At 30.6% G+C, this 25,440-nt stretch overlaps 1 pseudogene; it reads left to right on the top strand.

Annotated features, from left to right (window-relative positions):
* Window positions 1–21,969: 21,969 nt before the first annotated feature.
* LOC149551361 (uncharacterized) lies at window positions 21,970–22,768 on the top strand (annotated as a pseudogene).
* Window positions 22,769–25,440: the final 2,672 nt, after the last annotated feature.

The raw sequence follows: 25,440 nt of genomic DNA, 5'->3' as shown, positions 1-25,440 counted from the left end.
TAGTATACTTTCAGTTGTTGACTTTGCAGAGAACTACACACTTGCACCGCAAGATGAGATATAACCACAATATTACAATTCAGTGCAAGTAACAATTTGTGTTCATATAGTTTATAGGCATGCACCTAATAGTACAGAGGAGGATCAAAAAATGTTAATAGAGTACCATTTCTATATGAGTGATAATAAAATTCATTCATCTGATTTTGTCCAATATTGTTTGAAGGTTTTTTATGATAATTTAAAAGAGAGACAAATTCAAATGACACAACATTGGATATGGTCAGATAATTGTACAGGAAAATTCAAGAATGCTAGAATGTTCTATTGGTTGAGTAGGACACATAGGAAAACTAATATCCAACATGTTTGGAGTTTTTTTGAGGCTAGACATGGTAAACAAGAACATGATGGTGTTGGTGCATGTGTGAAGAGAGCCCTTAGTAGAGAGCAATTCAAATTTGAAGAAAAAGCCAAATTCAAAAATGCACATGAGATTGTCGAATGGTGTAACAAATATTTAGACATGGGATCAAGTGAGAACTCTACAATCAAATGTTTCTTCTACCTAGTTGAAGAGAAGAACATCCTTTCAAGATATGACTGTGATACAATTAGTGGGTCAGCTAAATGATATTCATTTAGGAGTTCATATTCTAACACTTGGACTATATGGACTAGAGAGATTTTTTGTTTTTGTCAGTTTTGTCTTGTAGGTGAATGAGAAGAATGTGAGAATACAAAATGGGTTGAAGATTGGCAACAAAAATATTAGCACCTACTGACACACATGTTTAAGATGATATAGTAAATGAAGGCTAGAATGTTAATTTTGCATCAGAAGACTATGGTTGTATTTTAGACCTCATACAACTTAGTATGCACAATTTAATTAGATTTTGTTGTGATCTCATGCTTCAATTTATATAACCTGTATATGTACTCATGTGATTAAAGTGTTTATGTACTTTATCTTATCTTGTAGGACATGTTTATGTTTTTATTGCACCTAATGATAATGATGAACAGACTAAGTATTGGCTAGCTAGATGTGTGGAACCTAAGAAAAAATTGACATGTCATCAAGTAGACGATGATGGTTTTGAGTATTCAATTGGGTCTGTCATTGTAGCTGACACCTGGCTACGTAGATACCTAAAGAGAAGAAATGGTTTACTAGCATTTGAGGACTGCTAATCCAAAAAGAATATTTTACACTATTCTCATTTGGTTGTGGTAATGAATATCAAATTAGAAAGATATAAAGGGAGACCCGCCAATAAGGTATTATGGACAATTTCAATGGACGAGCATGAGACAATCATAGATGCATTGCAAAAGAGAGAGGATGCAGATGGTATAGTGGGATGACTACATTTAAATAAAACACATGCAATTTTTTTCTTTATTGTGTTATTTTTATATATGTACTTATATAATTTAATTACATGTATGTTTATGCTATCAATACCAAATTAGAGAACTTATATATACCTCTTATTCAAGTCTTAATTAAAAATTATGAAAATTTAAATGTTAAAGTGGATCAAACATCAACATCTTGTGCAATTTCACATAGTGAGTACATACAAATTACACATATATTTACATAGTTCAGATACCTCATATTAATTTATGCATTTATTAACATGTGTTTTTGTTTTACAATTTTATTTTACAAGACCTCATTTGAAGAAATGTGTTGAATCAATTTTATATTTTAAGTTCACTTCTATAAGTATATCATTGACATTGTCTTACATATATTGTGAAATATGTTGTACAAACAAATTTAAAAATAGGAGTTTACTTCTATTTGAAAGTTAAAGGTGTGCACTTAATATTATAAATTAATTGTCAATTCAAGTAATGACCTCCTATTTTGTCCATTATTTTTACATTCAAGCATGTTTAAATTAATGTTTGTTTGAAGTTTCAAATTACTATTGATTGTAATATTAAACCCTTCACTTGTACATGATAATTTAAAGATCATTACTCATTGTATTGATTATATGCTATTGTTATGTTGATAATTGACATGTGTGTTTAACCATGTTAACATGTTAAGTGAGAGGGAGGGAAGGAGGAAGAGAGGGAGAGAGAGGGAGGGAGGGATATGGGGAGGGTTATAAGTGCTTGTAATTTATCAGAAAAGGGTTATAATGGGTTCTAGGTGGTCCTACAATCCCTTTGGACCCATTATGACTCATTAGGACACATTAGGTCCCATTAGGACACCTTAGGACAAATTAACACCTCTTAGGACCCCTTACAACACATTAGTTATTGTAGTCCTAAAAGTAATCTTTTCTAATGTGTCCTAGTACATTCTAATTTTTCCAAGAGGTTTTGATGGGTCATAGGTGGTCATAAGAAACCTTAGGACCCATTATGACTCCTTGGAACCCATGTATACCATTAACACACTCTATGAACCCTTAGAACACATTAATCATTGTAGGATACACTTTAGGGTTGTAATGTGTCCTATTCAATCCTATTTTTTTCCTAATGAGTTTTAGTGGGTCCTAAGTGGTTCTAGGAATCCTTGAGACTAATTACAACCTCCTAGGAACCATTATGACCCATTATGAGCCTTTATAGCATATTAGTCATTGTAGGACACCATTTAGAGTTCTAATGTGCCTTAATGAGTCATATGTTCTAAGGGGACATTAGGGATTTTTAAGACCCATTAGTACACATTAGGTCTCATTAGGACACATTAGGGTCCATTCGCACATAGTAGGACCCATTAGACCCCATTAAAACCTCTTATAACTCATTAACCATTGCAAGACATAATATTGTGTCCTAAGTTGTCCTAATATCTCACAACGGATCATGATTGGTCCTATGTGGTTTGAAAACCCATTAATACCCTTTAGGGTGCATGTTATTACCATTTAAAACATATTAAAATCCATTAATGCCTCTTAGATAATCTTAAGGGGCATAAGACACACTAATAGGGTTATAATATGCCCTAATGGGTCCTAATGTGTCTTAAGGGGTTCTAATGTGTTTTAAGTGATCCCATGACCTTTTAGGACCGTTAAGAACCCTTATAATCCATTAGGGGCCATTAGGACACATAAGAACCAATTATAACCCCTCTAAACACATTCACCATCATACGATACACAGTATGTCCAAAGGCATTATAATAGTTCCTAAGTCGTTGTAATCAATCCTAATGTTTCCTCTTGGATTTAAGTGGTCTTAATATATCATGAAGGGTCATAATGGGTTCTTAGTGGTCCTAAGACATCTTAGGGCCTATTAGGACCCCTTAGAACACAATAACTATAGTAGGACACACAAATGGGATGTCAATGATTCTAATGTATCATAAGGGGTCATAATGGATATTAAGTGGCCCCAGGACCCATTACAAAATCTTAGAATAAATTAGGAGCAAATAGGACACATTAAAACTACCTCAATCAGTTATTTAATTACATAGGTAAATATATTTAAGGAAATGTAACAACTTGATAAGACATCAAGTGTCTTGTCTAGAAAAAAAGGCATTCTAGCCAGAGTGACACTTGGGATGTAAGAAAACCTAAGTCAAAGTTACAAGGAGCCATCTTGGTACATGAATTTCCTAGGTACATAATCTTATTCATACGTACATAGCCTTAATGAGAAAATGTGTGAAAGGAAGGGTATCATCCATCATTTTATTAAAAAAATCTTCAATCTTTACCTAAATTTTATAAATTTGAATTTTTAGGATGAAAAATATTTATAATAGTACCAATTTTATTTGTATGAATCTCAATGCATAAATTTGATGTGATATTTATCCAATAATCTTTTTGATATCAGTACCAGTGCTCTATAAATAGTTAAAATTATTGTTCATGTACCATATATACTTACAAAATGTGTCATATGTTCATGAATAAAATATGTCACAATAAAGAAAATGGTTTTAATACTTAAAACATGATTTAACATAATAATATATACTACATACACTAGCATGATAAGAAGTTGTAAAAAAATAGTACATGGTCTAACATGTCATAACATGATCTGTGAAGTCAAAAAATACATATAATATAGTTAATTTTCCTAATACAATGTGTATCAAAATAAACAATATGTATCATAAAAACACAATCTAAAGATGCCAACAAGACCTAATCTATCTGATCGAATATCCTCTTTACTCCATGCGAAGAGGACTCAAATGGGTCATCCTGTGTAATATGAGGTGTCTCATCATGTGGGACACCCTGTGAGGTAGATGGATCATCCTATGTAACATGAGGCACGTCTCATCATGTAGATGCTTAATTGAAATGGGTTTCAAAATCTAGCTTGCAAATAAATTAAATATTCAATACATAATAAAATTAATACCACATGAGATGGGTGTCCCTATGTAATGGGAGGAGGTGCACTATGAAAGCTACCAAATGCAGCAGTGGTGAGGTCTTGTAATTTACAATACATACATTTTTAAAATTTGATAAAGAGTGTAATGAACTATGTATGTACATAAATCACAATAATGACCTCAAAGGATGATGTAGGTACCTACATCTAGCTTAGTCCTATACTCTTAGCAACACTCATGGCAACATAGTCCTAAAATTATGGATACATAAATGTTGAGTCAAATTTATATATACAAGAATAATAACGAAGTATGTAAACTAAAAAGTACATAATTTGTACACTACATTTTTTATACACTATAAAAACATGTATATATATCATACCTAAGTAGTAGCCAATGTCACAGATGTGTCTAAAGGTATGCTAGCATGATGATCAAAAGATGGAGTTGAACATAAACTATATCGAGGCTTGTATGGATGAGAATGATACATCTCCTATTTGTAAAATCAAAACACATAAAATATATACATGAGTCAAAATTGTTTAGATTATAAGTTAATAACAATGTACATATATAAAAATAGTACAAATTATTTATCTTCAGTCAAAAGTTCATACCATATGTATTTGAGGCTGTGCCTCAATGGTAACTGGATCAGTACCTGTACTGACATCAAACTGTGTAGTAGTCAAAAATCCCTACAAAATTAGATCAAAAGAACATATGAGTACATGTTATTAAATTCGAGTTCGAATGTACATTTTTACAGTATAATTCAAAGTGCATACCGTATGAGGGATGCCAACATCTGTAGGTCTCGAAAAAAGACTATACTACCTCCTAGGAGGAACAATATCATCCATCCTCTATTATTTCAAAAGTACAAATTAATTTATGGGTAATACAATTACACATGTATGTAGAAAGTAAATAATTATGTACTTTATATTTAAATTTTAATTAAAATTTTACCTTCTACTCTTGACTATGTTTGGGCTCTCCCTGCATGAGGTCAACAAATGATGACACATCAATTTCATCACAACCATCACCATGGGCAGTGTATACATCATCATCAAAATCAGTACCCTCAGCATAATAGTCATCGTGTGTTGCATCAGCATTGCTCTAGGGGGCTTTGCATATGCCTCCACAACTAGTACAAATGTGTCCAAGTGGATGAACATGTGTCGCCTACGTCTACTACTCTACTAAATTGCTTGAAAGGGCACTCAAAGAGGTAAGAGCAGATGTGTAACGCCCCACTCGGGAACCCAAGAGAAATAAACCTAACATGTTACAATGTTTACTGAACTATTTTTTTTTTTGAAGTTTAAACAACATCAAGATAACATTAATGCGGAAGCAATATGAACATACACAACAAATATACATTTGCAATTACAGATATAGTTTCAATTCCTCAAAGGTTCCTTTACGTTGAGTCACATTTAATAATCTTAAATTAATTAGTTTAAGTTTCAAGTACAATGTCTCAAGATCATAAAGGAATAACAGATACATAGTCGCATAAGCAAATGCATAAGTATAAACAATACAATGAAAGTACATCCAATCAATAACATCCACTGCACATGTCGCAGGGTATGTGAAAATAGATACTGTACAACAGAATACATGATAACATATATACTTCATCTGAAAAGAAGTCTTTGAGATAAGAAGTAAGAATGATAAAGGTACATCTTCTACAACAAACATCCAACAGCTGGCAATGTGAAGGGGAACCCAAATGGTAAGAAGGCACTACCTCCCGACCGCGTGGTTACCTAGTCAGGCTTCCACTCCCACCGTGCAGGGAAGATAATGAACGATCCACAAACGGCTATCAAACATAAAACACTCCTAGGCATGGAATACCTACTAGCCAAAACTATCTCAAAGGTAACACATACTACTCAAGAAGATAAAATAAACCAGAAAGAAATAACACTCAATCCAATACTGACATCACATAACCAAACATCATACACAAACCAAGTATAAACCAAATACCAAGATCACAAGATAAAGTTAACAAAAGATAATCCTCCTCAAGTCAAAAACCACATGTCAAAAGTACAACATAATGAAACACCAATCATCATCAATGAAAGTAAGTAACCACAATAAACACATCCAACAATAGATACACCACCAACAATAAGTACACCACATCCAACAATAAGTACACCACCAGAGATACATAAAAACTAAAGAGGAGACTTAGGCTACATACTAGGGAGTGTCATCACATGGCTGCTTGAGTTACCTTGGACTGATCTCTTAATAGACCCCGGACCCTCAAGCGTTGAGTTACCCTGGACTAGTTACTATGAACCCCGAACCCTCAACATCACACATGTGGAAACTAGAAAGCCCTCTCAAGAAGACGAGGCACTCATCTCATTCCCATCCTTAGTCTGTACAAGCACTCAAGGCATGGGTAAATCAAAAATCTCTAACTTATCTTTTTAGTGTGTTTCCCCCCATAAATTTTACTTACTAGATTATCACTTATTACATAACTTGCATTAGGTTACCCTGGTACTGACCACTTTGGGTCCCGGACCCCTATGCAAGCCACTCCCAAGTCACATACCTAGACAACCTCTCCTAAGCACATAAAAACACAGTTGTGTCCCATACCACAACACCCATAAAGATCAAACTTGGTTCCTTAATAGGCAACCTGATAACAAGATGGATCAAACTAAATCCAAATACACATAAATGCTCACAAAACAAATCTCATAAGTATAAACTCCAATTTGAATCACAAGAATCATCATAACATCTAGCCACATAATAGTATCCAAGAAATCTCACAAAACCTCTGGTGTACATCCTAGACTGGTCGACATCTAAACAACACCAAAATCCAAAAAGAAATATAGATAGTACATAGAAAACATCATAGTCTCACAGTTGGATTTGATTGATAATATATTGTTGAATTAATGTAAGGCTTCAATTTTTGTTTTTTTTTTTTTTTTTTTTTTTTTTTAAATTTTTTATTTATTTATTTATTTATTTATTTATTTTTTAATTTATTTATTTATTTTTTAAATTAATTAATTATTTATTTATTTATTTATTTATTTATTTTTTTTTTTAATTTTTTATTATTATTATTTTTTTTTTAAAAAAAATTATTATTATTATTATTATTATTATTATTATTATTATTATTATTTTAAATTATTATTATTTTATTTTATTTTTTTAACTAAGTCAAATTTCAATAATTTTGTTTATTAGAAGAACAACCCTTCTAATAAATTTAGATAAATTATTATATATGAAAATTTTAAGAATTGTATTATAATTCTATATTCTTTATTTTATAATATTTTTCTCAACGAACTTCATAACAATATTATTTTAATATATACATATTTTAATAACATTTACGATATTAAACTGATAGGAAAAATAAATTGAACCCTTCGAATTTTCAATCCTAAGATTTTCATTTCCAAAAACAAACCCCTTCCAAATTTTAATTTCTTAATTCCATTTTAATTCAAAACCCAAATTTCAATTTAATACTAAATTTCTTTCAGAAGTAAAACAAGGTTTTCTAAATAGTTTTTCAATCCCGATTCCTAGAAGAAATCAAATCGCAAAAGATTCAGAAGAAAGGTAGCAAGATTCATTCAATAAAATTTGAGAAAGCAATTTCCAACAAGCACGAAGAAGACAAAGATCCGAAAGTGTTTCTAGAATAGTTCACAAACCCTACCTTGATCTGATGCTAATAATTTGGTGAAATCCTTGCTAATCCAAACCCTTCCAAGCTTCCAAAGATTTCTTTGCTCCCCTTTCCAAAAGTGTGTTCCCTGAAAACCTGTCCCCCTAATAATGACCCCAAAACCCTCTAATATAGAATCTAATTACCTTTTAGGGCTTCTGTCCCCACAACTCTAAAATAATAATTACTTTATTTAATTAATTCATTCATGCACAATTAATTTCCCTTTTAATTAAAATTATTATTTTATTATTTCTTTCATGCACGTTAAGTGAATTGTTAAATTACTTTATTTAACTTTCCACTTTACTTTAATAAATTTATAACTTTTTAAATCTCATGTGCACATTATAAAAATATCTTTATTCAAGTTCACATTTTTATTTTTTTTAATTAATTTTATTTTTAACTCATGCATAATTCATGCGAACTATAATCTTTATGATAATTAAATATCTTTTCACTTTTAATTTCATTTTTAGAAACTTAATTGATAAAATATTTATTAACTTAAATAACAATAATATTTAGCATTTATTTTAAAATGCACTCTAAATATATTATTATTAAATTAAATAAATATAATCACGTTCTAAATTTAAACTTTAACTTTTATCTCCAATATTTAATTCTCTCTTATTTAATTAATTCATTCATGCACAATTAATTTTCTTTTTAATTAAGATATTCTTTTATTAATCCTTCATGCACTTTAAGTGAATTGTTAAATTACTTTATTTAACTTTCCACTTTGACTTTGCTTTTAAAGTTAATTTATAATTGTAATCTCATGCGTACTTTATTAAAATACCTTTATTCAAGTTCACATGTTTTTATCTTTTAAATTAATCTCTTATATTTAAAACTCATTCATGCGAACTTAAATCTTTTCCATAAATTAATATCTTTTTTCCTTTTTTTTATATTTTTGAACGTTTAAATTGATAAATATTTATTAACTTAAATAACAATAATATTTAGCATTTATTTAAAAATGAACTCTAAATATATTATTATTAAATTAAATAAATATTATCATGTTCTAAATTGAATCTTAAAACTTTTATCCTCCAATTCAATTCTTTATATTTAATTAATTTCTTAATTAATTAAATATAATTAAATATTCATAATATCATAATAATTCTCCATTAAATTAAATTATTAATTTAATCTATTAATTAGACTTAATTAATAGAAAATACATCAAAGACTCACAAAACAACATACACACAAAAATACTCACGGGTTTTAAAAAGGGTAGACAGTCTGTTACGAGTCCTCCTTGCAGGACAAGTATTATAGGCTTATGGCTAGGATTGGACCTGATCATTATCTTCCCATTCTCACCATTTGAGTATTTGTAATAGGGCGCGCTCATCCTGGCAATTCAGGGAAGTCGATGCCCGGTACCTACATCCTGCATAAAAGACGAGCATGTACATGTATATAATATATCTAAACTAAACAGACAATGGCGGGGAGTGATTCATCGTGTAGATCCCGACTAGCAGGTGACTACGACTCCCTCCCTTAACCACATCAAACACGTCAAACAGAAAGATAAAATAAACACGCACACCATACACATGCAAGTATGGGGTAAGTATCATAAAAATCACAAGTCTAACATCAAATGCGTATATATAATAATGCATCTCTATCAATACAACATAATCATCATTAAAGACATCATGTTAACATTTTTATGAAAGAAACCACATTTACTAACTAGGAATCATCAAAATACCATTAACAACACATGAATGAAATCAACTAAGCAATAATAACCGATGCATTTGTAATCAAAGTCATGAAATAATATCATAATAATGTAAATCTAATATCTCTAAAACTAATCAATGCATAAAATTAGCTTAAAAGAATTTGACAATGATAATAGAATGTGAACTAGGGGCAGGCACTACATCCACCCCCCCTAGAATTAGGCTTACTCCTGGAAGCCCACAAGAATGATAACACTAAAGGACTCACTGTGCGGGTCCCATTGAACCCTTCCCCCCTATAGAAGGATATGACTCTACTAATAACATTACAACACACTTAGAGCAATACAATTCTAGTTTAATAATAAACCGAAAATCATATTGATCCAACATTCATCTTTTAAACAAATACTGAAATAGATCCCCTAGCAATGGATCTAGAACTAGAAGTCATCTCTCCTACAACACCTAAACACAACAATGACATCTAAGAATCCATCATAATTATAGGGTCATAACTACCGACATAAACCAATAATCCAAAAAGTTTTATAAGTTTTCTAGTTCCATGTTTAGAATCTATATCATTTCAAAGTTTGTTGTTCAACAGTTTGGTTTCAAGTTTGATGTCAATATAAGTTTTTCATTTAAATACGTTGTAAGTTTACTAATTGCTCAAGTGATGGCGCACATAATGCCCAGAGTTCCCAATGTTGAAACTCGAGCTCTGATACCAGATGTAACGCCCCGCTCGGGAACCCAAGAGAAATAAACCTAACATGTTACAATGTTTACTGAACTATTTTTTTTTTTGAAGTTTAAACAACATCAAGATAACATTAATGCGGAAGCAATATGAACATACACAACAAATACACATTTGCAATTACAGATATAGTTTCAATTCCTCAAAGGTTCCTTTACGTTGAGTCACATTTAATAATCTTAAATTAATTAGTTTAAGTTTCAAGTACAATGTCTCAAGATCATAAAGGAATAACAGATACATAGTCGCATAAGCAAATGCATAAGTATAAACAATACAATGAAAGTACATCCAATCAATAACATCCACTGCACATGTCGCAGGGTATGTGAAAATAGATACTGTACAACAGAATACATGATAACATATATACTTCATCTGAAAAGAAGTCTTTGAGATAAGAAGTAAGAATGATAAAGGTACATCTTCTACAACAAACATCCAACAGCTGGCAATGTGAAGGGGAACCCAAATGGTAAGAAGGCACTACCTCCCGACCGCGTGGTTACCTAGTCAGGCTTCCACTCCCACCGTGCAGGGAAGATAATGAACGATCCACAAATGGCTATCAAACATAAAACACTCCTAGGCATGGAATACCTACTAGCCAAAACTATCTCAAAGGTAACACATACTACTCAAGAAGATAAAATAAACCAGAAAGAAAGAACACTCAATCCAATACTGACATCACATAACCAAACATCATACACAAACCAAGTATAAACCAAATACCAAGATCACAAGATAAAGTCAACAAAAGATAATCCTCCTCAAGTCAAAAACCACATGTCAAAAGTACAACATAATGAAACACCAATCATCATCAATGAAAGTAAGTAACCACAATAAACACATCCAACAATAGATACACCACCAACAATAAGTACACCACATCCAACAATAAGTACACCACCAGAGATACATAAAAACTACAGAGGAGACTTAGGCTACATACTAGGGAGTGTCATCACATGGCTGCTTGAGTTACCCAGGACTGATCTCTTAATAGACCCCGGACCCTCAAGCGTTGAGTTACCCTGGACTAGTTACTATGAACCCCGGACCCTCAACATCACACATGTGGAAACTAGAAAGCCCTCTCAAGAAGACAAGGCACTCATCTCATTCCCATCCTTAGTCTGTACAAGCACTCAAGGCATGGGTAAATCAAAAATCTCTAACTTATCTTTTTAGTGTGTTTCCCCCCATAAATTTTACTTACTAGATTATCACTTATTACATAACTTGCATTAGGTTACCCTGGTACTGACCACTTTGGGTCCCGGACCCCTATGCAAGCCACTCCCAAGTCACATACCTAGACAACCTCTCCTAAGCACATAAAAACACAGTTGTGTCCCATACCACAACACCCATAAAGATCAAACTTGGTTCCTTAACAGGCAACCTGATAACAAGATGGATCAAACTAAATCCAAATACACATAAATGCTCACAAAACAAATCTCATAAGTATAAACTCCAATTTGAATCACAAGAATCATCATAACATCTAGCCACATAATAGTATCCAAGAAATCTCACAAAACCTCTGGTGTACATCCTAGACTGGTCGACATCTAAACAACACCAAAATCCAAAAAGAAATATAGACAGTACATAGAAAACATCATAGTCTCACAGTTGGATTTGATTGATAATATATTGTTGAATTAATGTAAGGCTTCAATTTTCGTTTTTTTTTTTTTTTTTTTTTAAATTTTTTATTTATTTATTTATTATTATTATTTTTTTAATTTATTTATTTATTTATTTTTTTTATTTATTATTATTTTTTTTTTTTATTATTATTATTTTTTTTTAAAAATTATTATTATTATTATTATTATTTTTTAAATTATTATTATTATTATTATTATTTTTTAACTAAGTCAAATTTCAATAATTTTGTTTATTAGAAGAACAACCCTTCTAATAAATTTAGATAAATTATTATATATGAAAATTTTAAGAATTGTATTATAATTCTATATTCTTTATTTTATAATATTTTTCTCAACGAACTTCATAACAATATTATTTTAATATATACATATTTTAATAACATTTACGATATTAAACTGATAGGAAAAATAAATTGAACCCTTCGAATTTTCAATCCTAAGATTTTCATTTCCAAAAACAAACCCCTTCCAAATTTTAATTTCTTAATTCCATTTTAATTCAAAACCCAAATTTCAATTTAATACTAAATTTCTTTCAGAAGTAAAACAAGGTTTTCTAAATAGTTTTTCAATCCCGATTCCTAGAAGAAATCAAATCGCAAAAGATTCAGAAGAAAGGTAGCAAGATTCATTCAATAAAATTTGAGAAAGCAATTTCCAACAAGCACGAAGAAGACAAAGATCCGAAAGTGTTTCTAGAATAGTTCACAAACCCTACCTTGATCTGATGCTAATAATCTGGTGAAACCCTTGCTAATCCAAACCCTTCCAAGCTTCCAAAGATTTCTTTGCTCCCCTTTCCAAAAGTGTGTTCCCTGAAAACCTGTCCCCCTAATAATGACCCCAAAACCCTCTAATATAGAATCTAATTACCTTTTAGGGCTTCTGTCCCCACAACTCTAAAATAATAATTACTTTATTTAATTAATTCATTCATGCACAATTAATTTTCCTTTTAATTAAAATTATTATTTTATTATTTCTTTCATGCACGTTAAGTGAATTGTTAAATTACTTTATTTAACTTTCCACTTTACTTTAATAAATTTATAACTTTTTAAATCTCATGTGCACATTATAAAAATATCTTTATTCAAGTTCACATTTTTATTTTTTTTAATTAATTTTATTTTTAACTCATGCATAATTCATGCGAACTATAATCTTTATGATAATTAAATATCTTTTCGCTTTTAATTTCATTTTTAGAAACTTAATTGATAAAATATTTATTAACTTAAATAACAATAATATTTAGCATTTATTTTAAAATGCACTCTAAATATATTATTATTAAATTAAATAAATATAATCACGTTCTAAATTTAAACTTTAACTTTTATCTCCAATATTTAATTCTCTCTTATTTAATTAATTCATTCATGCACAATTAATTTTCTTTTTAATTAAGATATTCTTTTATTAATCCTTCATGCACTTTAAGTGAATTGTTAAATTACTTTATTTAACTTTCCACTTTGACTTTGCTTTTAAAGTTAATTTATAATTGTAATCTCATGCGTACTTTATTAAAATACCTTTATTCAAGTTCACATGTTTTTATCTTTTAAATTAATCTCTTATATTTAAAACTCATTCATGTGAACTTAAATCTTTTCCATAAATTAATATCTTTTTTCCTTTTTTATATATTTTTGAACGTTTAAATTGATAAATATTTATTAACTTAAATAACAATAATATTTAGCATTTATTTAAAAATGAACTCTAAATATATTATTATTAAATTAAATAAATATTATCATGTTCTAAATTTAATCTTAAAACTTTTATCCTCCAATTCAATTCTTTATATTTAATTAATTTCTTAATTAATTAAATATAATTAAATATTCATAATATCATAATAATTCTCCATTAAATTAAATTGTTAATTTAATCTATTAATTAGACTTAATTAATAGAAAATACATCAAAGACTCACAAAACAACATACACACAAAAATACTCACGGGTTTTAAAAAGGGTAGACAGTCTGTTACGAGTCCTCCTTGCAGGACAAGTATTATAGGCTTATGGCTAGGATTGGACCTGATCATTATCTTCCCATTCTCACCATTTGAGTATTTGTAATAGGGCGCGCTCATCCTGGCAATTCAGGGAAGTCGATGCCCGGTACCTACATCCTGCATAAAAGACGAGCATGTACATGTATATAATATATCTAAACTAAACAGACAATGGCGGGGAGTGATTCATCGTGTAGATCCCGACTAGCAGGTGACTATGACTCCCTCCCTTAACCACATCAAACACGTCAAACAGAAAGATAAAATAAACACGCACACCATACACATGCAAGTATGGGGTAAGTATCATAAAAATCACAAGTCTAACATCAAATGCGTATATATAATAATGCATCTCTATCAATACAACATAATCATCATTAAAGACATCATGTTAACATTTTTATGAAAGAAACCACATTTACTAACTAGGAATCATCAAAATACCATTAACAACACATGAATGAAATCAACTAAGCAATAATAACCGATGCATTTGTAATCAAAGTCATGAAATAATATCATAATAATGTAAATCTAATATCTCTAAAACTAATCAATGCATAAAATTAGCTTAAAAGAATTTGACAATGATAATAGAATGTGAACTAGGGGCAGGCACTACAAGATGAAACTGCTCAATGATGGTCTAGAGCTGGTGCAACAGGTGCAAGAAGAGGTACACGGGGCTGAGGTTGCCTATAGTTTCTTGTTCTATCACTCATTTTTTCCCTAGGCCTATCCTGAGGCATCCATCCACCAACCACCTGAAATGATTTTATATCAAAATAATTGGGTTTTAAACCCAATTCAAACTCAACCCATAGCTTCCTAAAGAAGTACATGGGAACCTCATGATTAGCATGTGGTGGATGGTCAAATACCATCCACTACCACTCCCAAAAGTGTGATGCTATGTGTGGATGTGTGCACCATCTAATAGAAATACGAGGATTCCTCTCGTTAATCTCCTCACCCATCTTAGGGTTTACAAGATAGCCTTAAAAAATTTCTTTACCTATTTGTAGGTTATGGACCTCTCTATATAATAAGCCATCAGAATAGAAAGAACACATGTTTTGCCTCAATAATCTAAATGAATCAATATCACAATCCAAATGCTATATAGAGTGAACAATGCCTTGCATGATATCTGCAAGGTGTAGTAGGTGAGGAGGGGGGTGGGCCTCACACCTGATAGCCTCAATATCTCGCATGAAGTCATTAAGATTATGCCTCATGCTCTCTCACAGATCATTTGTGATGGGTGGTGGAGGAGGACTAGGTGGTCGTGGAGGTGGAGATGGAGGGGGCAAAGGTGGGGGTGGCAATGGATCCATCAAATATAATCTGCATATATGTTTAAACAACATAAAAAATCACAAAATTACTATTTAATAAAATTTAAATGTAAAATAGCAATTATATAAATGTGTGGTTTTTAAAACCATATCAATTAAATAAATAAAGTTAAACACTTAAGTAAACTTTAATGTTAAGGCTAATTGAACATTATACCAAATTTAAGTCTAATAATAAAATAATACTCCAAAAACTATATTAATAAATCAACTATAAATCTGGTTTTAATGTTGGATATGAACTTGTGTTTTCTATGCAAGTTCAAGGGAACATGTTTTTGATTTTAAGGAAAAGGATGTGAAAGTGTCCAATAGTTTAACCATTGTTTTGTTAGATTCTGATCTAGATCCTAAATGGAATTACTTTATGAAATATTGTAGTGATTTAATTATTATTAATATTTTATATTGAATGCAATATTAGTTATATTCCTATTCTATTTAGTTTTTAAAATCCTGTTGAAAAAAATATTATAGTTATATGTTTCTGTCCTAGACCCCTAACTAACCTTATAGAAAGGGAAAATATATTTTGATAATCCTATAAGATTTATTACTCAACACTTTTTGTGCATTTATTTGGCCTACTAAACTTGTGAGGAAATGCACAAAATCATTAAGAAATATAAGGATAAGATGAGATAAAAATGAGGATAATTAAGATTATGGAAGGAAAGTATGAAGAAATTGGTAGGGGGGACTAAGAATGTAACTTCTAATGAGTTGATGGAAATAGATTATAAGGGCATATAAGTACCATAGTCTATGGGTGTAACAATTAAGGATGATTTACGAAAACCATGTGTGATTAAGGATAGAAAAAAGAACAATGATGATGATGATGATGATTTTAATCAATTCTTTAGTATTGTACAAAAGAATGACTTCTTATGTTAGGAGTTCACATTTTATTGGACGCATCCAAGGAGAAATCAAGGACTCACTTCTAGGTAATTTCATCAAAAATGAGCGAAGAAGAAGAGAAGGAACCAAATAAAGTTAAGGATTACAAATATTGCAAAAGATATTATGACTAAGAAAGAGAATGGAAAGGTAATTAATGAAGAGCAAGCCTTCAATGATTTTCCTCAAAATCTTGTGATTGTGAGTGAACAATCTTTGCAATAAGAGAAGGTGATAGATAAAATGGAAAATATTATCTAGACTAACATTCCTTGTAGTGGTGAGAAATTAGGCATAAGTTTATTGTTGGTAGGTGATTTTGGTAAGACATTAGCAAAATTTGGAAAGGAATAAGACTTAGAGACATATGGCAAGGATCAACTCATGAAACAATTATTGATCCTTTGTGAAGGAAAATGAGAGGTTAGAGAAGAAAATAGAAGAAGATTGTTGGAAAGTGTATTCCATGTGACCATATATAGATGTTATCATTACTAGAAACATATCTCTTGGGTATGATTAGTAGTCATGATGAGTCAAATAAGAATAACATGTCTATTTCTAAGAAGGACTCGCAGTGTTGCTTGAAGAGATCAATATGATGATTGGAGTTTTAAGTTACAATGTGTTGATTAGAGACTAGTTTTTCTGGTGATGATGGATCGATTATGTAATATTTTTTGGTGCTAACCAAGTGAATGTTGAGTACTCATATGTGTATCTCAAGATAGAAAGCTTCATGATTTTTATTTGTGCATGCTATTTTTATTAAAGATAGATATTTCTATTTGATGTTCATGATGAACAGTGTAGAGTTTCTTTTGGATTATGAGATAGAGATGTGTTTTTTGTTGATGTGGTATTTCTCAATGCTTATTTATGTTTCTTAATTATTTCATGTTATTAATATGGGAAAACAATGAGATTTTTGATTGGATTCAAAAGGTCTCTTGGAGTGTGTTGATGTATTATCGCTCCAATCAGTTAGTTGTCATGTTGCATTAGATCATGAGTGTGATTGATAGATTGTGGCATACTAGAGATTATATATGTGGGTCCTAACTACATCTTAGTGTACATATCTTGGGTAAAATTGATTATTGTAGTTCATTTTTGTAATTAATATGATGGTTAAGATCAACCCTTTTTATGTTAATTGCATGTATATAAAGATGAAATTATTTTTTAATGTTACAAGAAAATGGTGATTTTATGAGTGTATGTGATATAAAGGTGTGTAAGAATGTCATACTAAAGATTGATCTAAGAGGTATGACCAGAATATATTGAAATTTAGAGAGTTGATAACTTATTTAGAGTTGTATTAGCATAACATAGATGCTATCAGTTAGTCCACAATTCAATGGATTTTTGTTCGTAATGGATTGTTGTTTGTTCTAGGGTTATTTCCCTCAAAATTGTTTCCCTTTTCTATATTCAAGTAGCTAGATCAATTTTTATGTACAATTATTTTGTGACACTAGGGGATTGTATTCTCATTATGGATTATATGTTCATATGGATCAAACAAAGTTTAGTAATGTTACCTTTGTTAGCTCGAAATCTTAGTAATAAATGGGTTTAAAAGGTTATAAAATCTAATAGAATCATACAAATTCATAGCTAAAGTTGTAACGAATGTAGATTTCATCACAAGTTGAATGAGTAATGGACAATTATAAAATATACTTAATTCAATAGTTTGATAGAGGAAGTTTATAGTTGGTATAGTTTTAGTGTCTCAAAATATCCATGTACCAAGATCTAGTATTTAACTTAAGACAATTATATCTATCAAATAACTACATTAATAAACGATTTTTTATGCACAATCCATTTCATTATTTAGAACTAATTATTAATAACATATATTCTCAAAATAATATTATTCATGTTATCCATAATATTTCCTCAACCCAATTTAAAATCATTAAATATCATTTTCAAACTTAGGATTAAGATTACTTTCCATTATACCTACTATTATGGTTACCTGGCTAGGGATCAAGTGTTAGGTTTAAGATTTGAAGTTACAATTACAATTAGGGTTTAACATTTAGGATTAAGTTTATTAACATGATTAGGGTTAGGCTTAGAATTAAGTTTATCAATTTTAATTATATAATTTTATTAAAGTTTTAATCAGTGTTAGGGTTAGGTTAGAATTATGGTGAGAGTGAGATTTCACATCAAGGTTAATACTATGTTTATTGTTAGTGTGTAGTTTTATTAAAAAAGATAGGGTTTTAAGGTAAGGGAGCACATTATGTAATGCCCAACCAAGGGATCCAAAGAACTAACCTAAAGTTTTATGAAGAAATAACATGTATAATAATTTACATAAAAAACATAAGAGACTGCATTCCTTAATGAGCACATTTACATTTCATTTTTAAATAATTATACTAGAAGTAAAATAAATAACACATTCACATGAAAGAATAACTACAGGTTCAATCCATTTAAATAATATACATTTGTTTTGAATGCCACTTGGCATTAATTCAGAATGCACAATCATCCACTGTACATGTCACAGGTTATGAAAGGCTGAAAGAATATACATTTATAAAATAGTTTACATCATCCATTTTCGATCCATGAAACAAAGTACAATACAATAAGTAAAATCATTAAATACTAAGTTTTGTGTCTGGATCCCTTGGCGGGGTGTTACGTGATTAAATACTTAGTTATATGTTTAGGGTTTTATTGTATAGTTATGGTTAGGTCAAGGTTAAAGACTTACGAATATATTTAGTTTTACTTTTTTTATTATATGGTTTACAAACTAATCTATAATTAATCACTATTGATTTGAAATAAATATAAAATATTGAATGTAATTACATGTTTAAACAATGAATTTACATATATCTAATCATTCAACATTGTAATTTACATATTAAATACATTTCAAAATATCTAAAATAATAATTTTTAAATGAACATCTACGAAACTATTATTTAAATTAACAAATACAATAATCTAAAGATAATATTGATAACAATGAAAATTTACAATTTTATGTATATTAAAACTAAAAAATAAAAATAAAAATTGATGATATATAAAACATAAAATTGAAAACAATTAAATAAAATAGTACAAAACAAAATAGAATACCTAGTATGTCAGAAAATAGCAGCAGGAAGGGTCGGTAGAGGTAAAAACAAGCTGCCATATTGCTCTAAAATCAGAATCACATTTTGTAAATGATAAAAATGACACAAAAAATGCCAAAAAAGGGGGGATTTGTAGTTTTCCAAATTGGGTACTCAATATTTTAAAAATTGGGCACTCGATTTTGAAAAAATTAGGTACTCAATTTGTTCAAAATCGAGTGTCCAATTCTTAAGACATTTGGGCACCCAAACCACGTTTTAAAAATTGGGTGCCCAATTTTTGAAACACGGATCGGGTGCTTGAAGTGAGATTTCAGAATCGAGGAATCAGGTACCCGTTTCTAAGCAAATCAGGTACCCATTTCTGAGAGGTCTAATTCTGCAAATTTGACTTCCGCAGAATTGCAACTTAACTTTGTGCTCTTACCCTAGAGTAGAATCTGGAAAATAGAATGTCTCAAGACATGTCTCCCAGAGTGCAAAATAGAACATATGAATTTGACTGCATAAAATAATAGCCAAACAATATGAAAAGTCCAAATAAACTACACCATCATGACGGGCTTAGAATCAGCTTCTGTTGATATCTCATTTGCAAAAAATGGAGTATAGATGAGCAAGTTATGAACAAAAAACCACAAGTAGGTCCAAAATCTAATCAAGTAGTCAATAAAGAATCTACATTGGTTGAACAAACACCAAAAAGGAGGATTACTGAATTGTAAGCTCCTATTATTGGGATGCCAAACATGGTAAATCAAGGAGTAACCAATGCTCATCCCATTAAGCTTCCTAACCCCTTGGAGAATGTTGGCGTTGCTTTCTTTGATGTGGTGTAGGAAACATTCAACATCATTTCTTTGTTGGGCTTCACAAGGTCTACAAGGATTGACAAGGGCATTAGCGTTGTAGGTCAGACAGTTTTAGGGAGATTCTTTATCGATACCGTAGAATTTTTTGAGCCAGTGGATCTCTCTAGCCTCTTGGAGCTTTGTAATCTAGCACTTTTGATTCATCCATTTTCTTGGAAAGTTTTCACAATTTGACACAGATTATGAACTCCTAGCTCTAGTATTGGATTTGTTGATTCAAAACTAGCAAAACATAATAAAAATGGCTAAACTAAAACATTAATTAGAAAATTAATCAAAGACTCAAGACACAAATAGTTATAGTGGTTCACTACAACTTGTGGCTACATCTACTCTCAACGGGTAACCCTCTTTTATTATTCATAAACCAATACACCATGCACATGTATATATACAATCATGTTCAGCTAGAAGATGAAAAGAAGGAAATGTGAAACGTCGTGCAACAATTAGGCTTCACATTTCCAACATCAAAGTCATCTCCATGACAAAATCGAATAATTATTAGAAACTAAACTATAAGATGCATTATAAGCTTTTTGAATTGGTAAAATGAGATGTACTAATATTTTCCCCTTTTTGACCCGAAAAGATACACCTACTCTCTCTTTCATAAATGAAACTAAATAATGAACGTGGCTATCCTTTAGACAAAATGCACCTTTGATAAAAATTTAAAAAAATTATAGACACAATAGATTTTGCTTAAATTTTCAATATTTATTCTTCATGATCTGTATGTTTTATAATAAAAAATAACAAAAAAAATGAAAAATATAATTTAATGTAGATTTAGAAATATGAAAAAAAAAACTTTTAGTAGATTCTTTGCTTAGATTTTTATACAAATCAGAAGCATGATTAGGTCAAAGACAGCGAGGTGCACCACACCTGAAGACTATAATATTCACTCCAACCATAGTGTAAGTTAAGCTATGGAAATCAATTTCCGACAATGGCATTTGTATAGAACAACCAATTTATTAATTTTTGCTTCTGAATTCGGATTGTGTATAGTCTTGAGCCAACGTTTAAGGTGACACTCTATGAACCGTCATCATCTCAGATATGTGAACCCCATCTCCTTATTGCTCTCTTATCACGATGATGGTTCATAGATTGTAATCGAAAACATTGGCTCAAAAGAATATACACAATATGAATCCAAAAGTAAAAATTAATATAATAGATTGTGGAAACACATTTACAACAAACAATTTATTGTTTTCGAATGAGCCGTGTGCATTGCTATTTGAAGACTAAGTTTTCTTTGTCTTTCTTTGTCTCTGTCTCTTGCTCATCTTCTCTGCCCTCTACAAATCCCCCTTCGAATATAAAATAAAACCACAAACATTTCAATATACCCGAGCCGTATACAACGATTCGCCGTCTCCCACACCTAATACCATTATATAAAATACAAATAACAAAAAGCCAACGCGAGGATGAATCATAATGGCAGAATATTAATGAAGGATCTCGGCCCACCGGATTTCAAAAAAAACTAAATCGAATAATCCAATTTTTGTCTGTGATAATGGAGATCCCCAAATGTCGGGGGTGTGTAGAAAGCAAGGTAATGACCCCGCTGGAGTTCGTTTGGAAGATGGTAAGTGATTTCTACGAGATACAGAAATGGTTTCCCGGCATGAAATCCTGTGAAAGTGTTGAAGGAGCGCCTGAAAAGGGAGTGGGGTTTGTGCGGCGGTGTATAACACCCCTGCCGTCTGATGAGGAGGAAGTGGTTCTTATGCGGTTGAGGAACTCATCGCTCAGGACGATGTTAACCATTCTTATAATTTTCGCGTCGTAGACACTGACAGGCCCAGCTTTCAGGGATACGAGGCTACTCTTCAATTCTTTGAAATAGGGGAGGACGGCAACTGTTTGACGAAATGGTCGTTCCTGATGAACCCCATTTAAGGGAGTTCGACAGAAGATATTGAGGGCCTTATGAAATCTATTCTTGCTGCCATTGTCAACAATCTGGAAAAGCTCGCTTCTACACAGTAGCCCTTTCCATCTTCTTTTAGCTGATTTCATCCATGTGTGGGTGTGTTTTCCAGGCCTGTCTGGTAAGTTGATGTTTGTTTTTATGGATTTGTGGTCGTTTGGTTAAATAGGTGTGAGTTAGGCACTAATTGCTCATTCTCGTCTCTTTTCATCTTCTTGGAGGATGGATGTCAGGGTATGATCTAAATCTCCTAAAAATAATAATAGATAAATGGTAAATTGTTAATATCAAAACAAATTAATTGTCTTTTGTACATTTGAATGGGTATGCAAGACTTGCATAGATCAATGATGTGTTTTGTAAAGTAAGTATTATTAGGTTTCTATAATCTATTTGTCATTTGTAATTTTGTTTCGGGATTCGATTGTGTGTGTGTTTTTTAGCATCAATGTTTCGTATCACACTTTATGATCCATCATGAGGATGAGCGAATGAATGTAAGAATGTGTATTTTTTGTAAAGTTGATTATGACTATTTTGACTATAACGAAACCAGATATGTAAGATAGATCTAGAACATGTATGGAATTCAAAAGTGCATTACCTTTATTTTTGAGATATATCGAAGTTGACATGTAAGGAAAGAGCAATTATTAGTGTCAACATTCCAAGAATTGTACATGTTCCAATTAATAACTTTAAAAAAACAAGAAAATGATAACTAGAAGTCCATTTATAAATCTCTCGTGTATAAAATAGCCACCCAACTTTACTTCCAATAATGAATATTTTTTAATGACTAACATGACATTTGTGCATACATATTGGCAATTTTTGAATGACTAGTAAGACATTTTTCATAAGTATAGACAATGTTTGAGGTGGTTATAGTGCACAATGTTGGAGTCATCTCTAAGTAGATATTGGATAACACTTTGAAAGAAACCCTTTTTGACCCTATGCATCTAAGAGATCCCACAATGTGTGAAATTACTAATCAAACGTTAGAACAATAATTATAAACACTAAAATCACATACAAAGATAGCTAAAAAATAATTTATATTTAATTTTTTTAGAATCTGTAGGTGTACAAAGTCAGCTTCCATGACTACATGTACACTTCCTATATAGAGACAATGCTAAGTAGCTTGCGAACTTGATGCATGAAAGGGTTCAATTAGATAATATCCCTTAATGAACTAAACCGACATAGATAAGAAAATTTGAAAAAAATTCTAGACATGTACATTAACCATTGTGATGATACATATTCATTTTCTCTATTTCCTTTAAGAATTCAATCATGCTCAAACATTCCACTTAATTAAATGCACAACCAAATTCTTCAATACCATGCAATAGGAAGTCATTGAAAAAAAAAAATGTTCTAGGTCTAAATCCACCCATATGAGCTAATGAAATTGGATAGGAAAGTTAAAATTTGGATAAATAATAACTTGAACTGGGGTCATTGTATCCATCACTTACAATCTAAAGAACTAAAATTATGTCACAAATGTTGAATTTTTAGCATTCTATTGGTGTTTCGATACATTTATACATGTATTACTATATTAAAATATTTACATCAAAGGAGAGAGAAAAGTAAAAGGGATATGGTTTCATTTTGTTGTTTGTGAGATCTTAGTATGAGCATTGTTGCAAACTATATGAACATTAGATTGATAATATGCAAATAATTTTTTAGACACTAATAAAACATTATGGATCATTTGAAAAAGATATAAACTTTCTCCTAAGAGCGAATGTTCTCGATTGAAAAGTTTGTAAAATAAAAAATAAATGTGCAATGAGACTATGGAGAAGTTGTTTTAACCATCTAATAAAAATGTGACTATTAGGAATAGGAAATTATGCTCCTTTAGAACATAATATAGAAAAACTTAAGTGACAAAAAGATGTATAAATGTTTATGCACAATTTGATTGTACTGTACAACTCCACATTAACTATAATAATGAGAAAAATGATTCAAAATAATATTTTTTTATCGAGAGATGATGAAAAAGCTCTCTTTAATTATCTAAAATCTCAACCATGAAAAGTATTATCAATAATATATATTGTCCCTTCAATTAGGTGTGCATCTAAAGGATGCAAGGAAGTAGGAGGGTGGAAAAATGAAAAAGGATAATAATAATAAAATAGAAGCACAAGTATGATTCAATAAGATGTATTTAAAAATAATATGTTGATAGAGTTATCTAGGGGAGAAACAACCCACTAGAAAAGTCTTGTGCTAAAAGCTAATGTGCTAAAGAAAAACAAGAGAAGCAAGGTGATAAAGTTCCTTCCAATAGTACAAAGTATATAGAGTTAAGATGAGGTAAAATAAGTAGGGATTGATGCATTCATAATTTTAGATTATTACTTTAAACAAAAAAGCATGTGTTCATACAAATGCATTCATAGTAGTTTGAAGTTATAGAAACTACAATAATGCACTAAATAATAGTTTCCTTGTCAGATTTTCAATTACCATATATAGTAGTAGGGATGAAGGAGTCAAAGTATAGAATTTGAAAGAATGAACTTGAAATTCAAGAGGTTTTACTAGTTATGTTAGGACATCATCCTTTGGAAGTTTAGTTTCACTACTTATGTAGTAGTAAAAAATGAAGATACACTGCAACAAAATATAATAGTTCATTCTGTGTAATCATGAGATATTTTCCACAACATGTCAAATTGTGATATTGCTATTATGATTTTATTAAGTTGGTTTTTGAGTTCATCTCATTGACCTATGTTTCATGAGTAGTGGTTCACATGAACCCGTCTTCTATAAGAATGAATGGAGCACTTTGCACTTGTTGCATCTAGGTGATGCTCATAGACATGAAGCATTGAGACTTCTTTGGAGGTTACCCATCCCA

Source organism: Cupressus sempervirens, chromosome 6 (genome assembly GCF_028749045.1).
Source record: "Cupressus sempervirens isolate cs-2001-9-10 chromosome 6, ASM2874904v1, whole genome shotgun sequence".
Classification (NCBI taxonomy): Eukaryota; Viridiplantae; Streptophyta; class Pinopsida; order Cupressales; family Cupressaceae; genus Cupressus; species Cupressus sempervirens.
The sequence above is the reverse complement of the archived record's forward strand: the minus strand, read 5'-3'. Positions and strand labels throughout refer to the sequence as shown.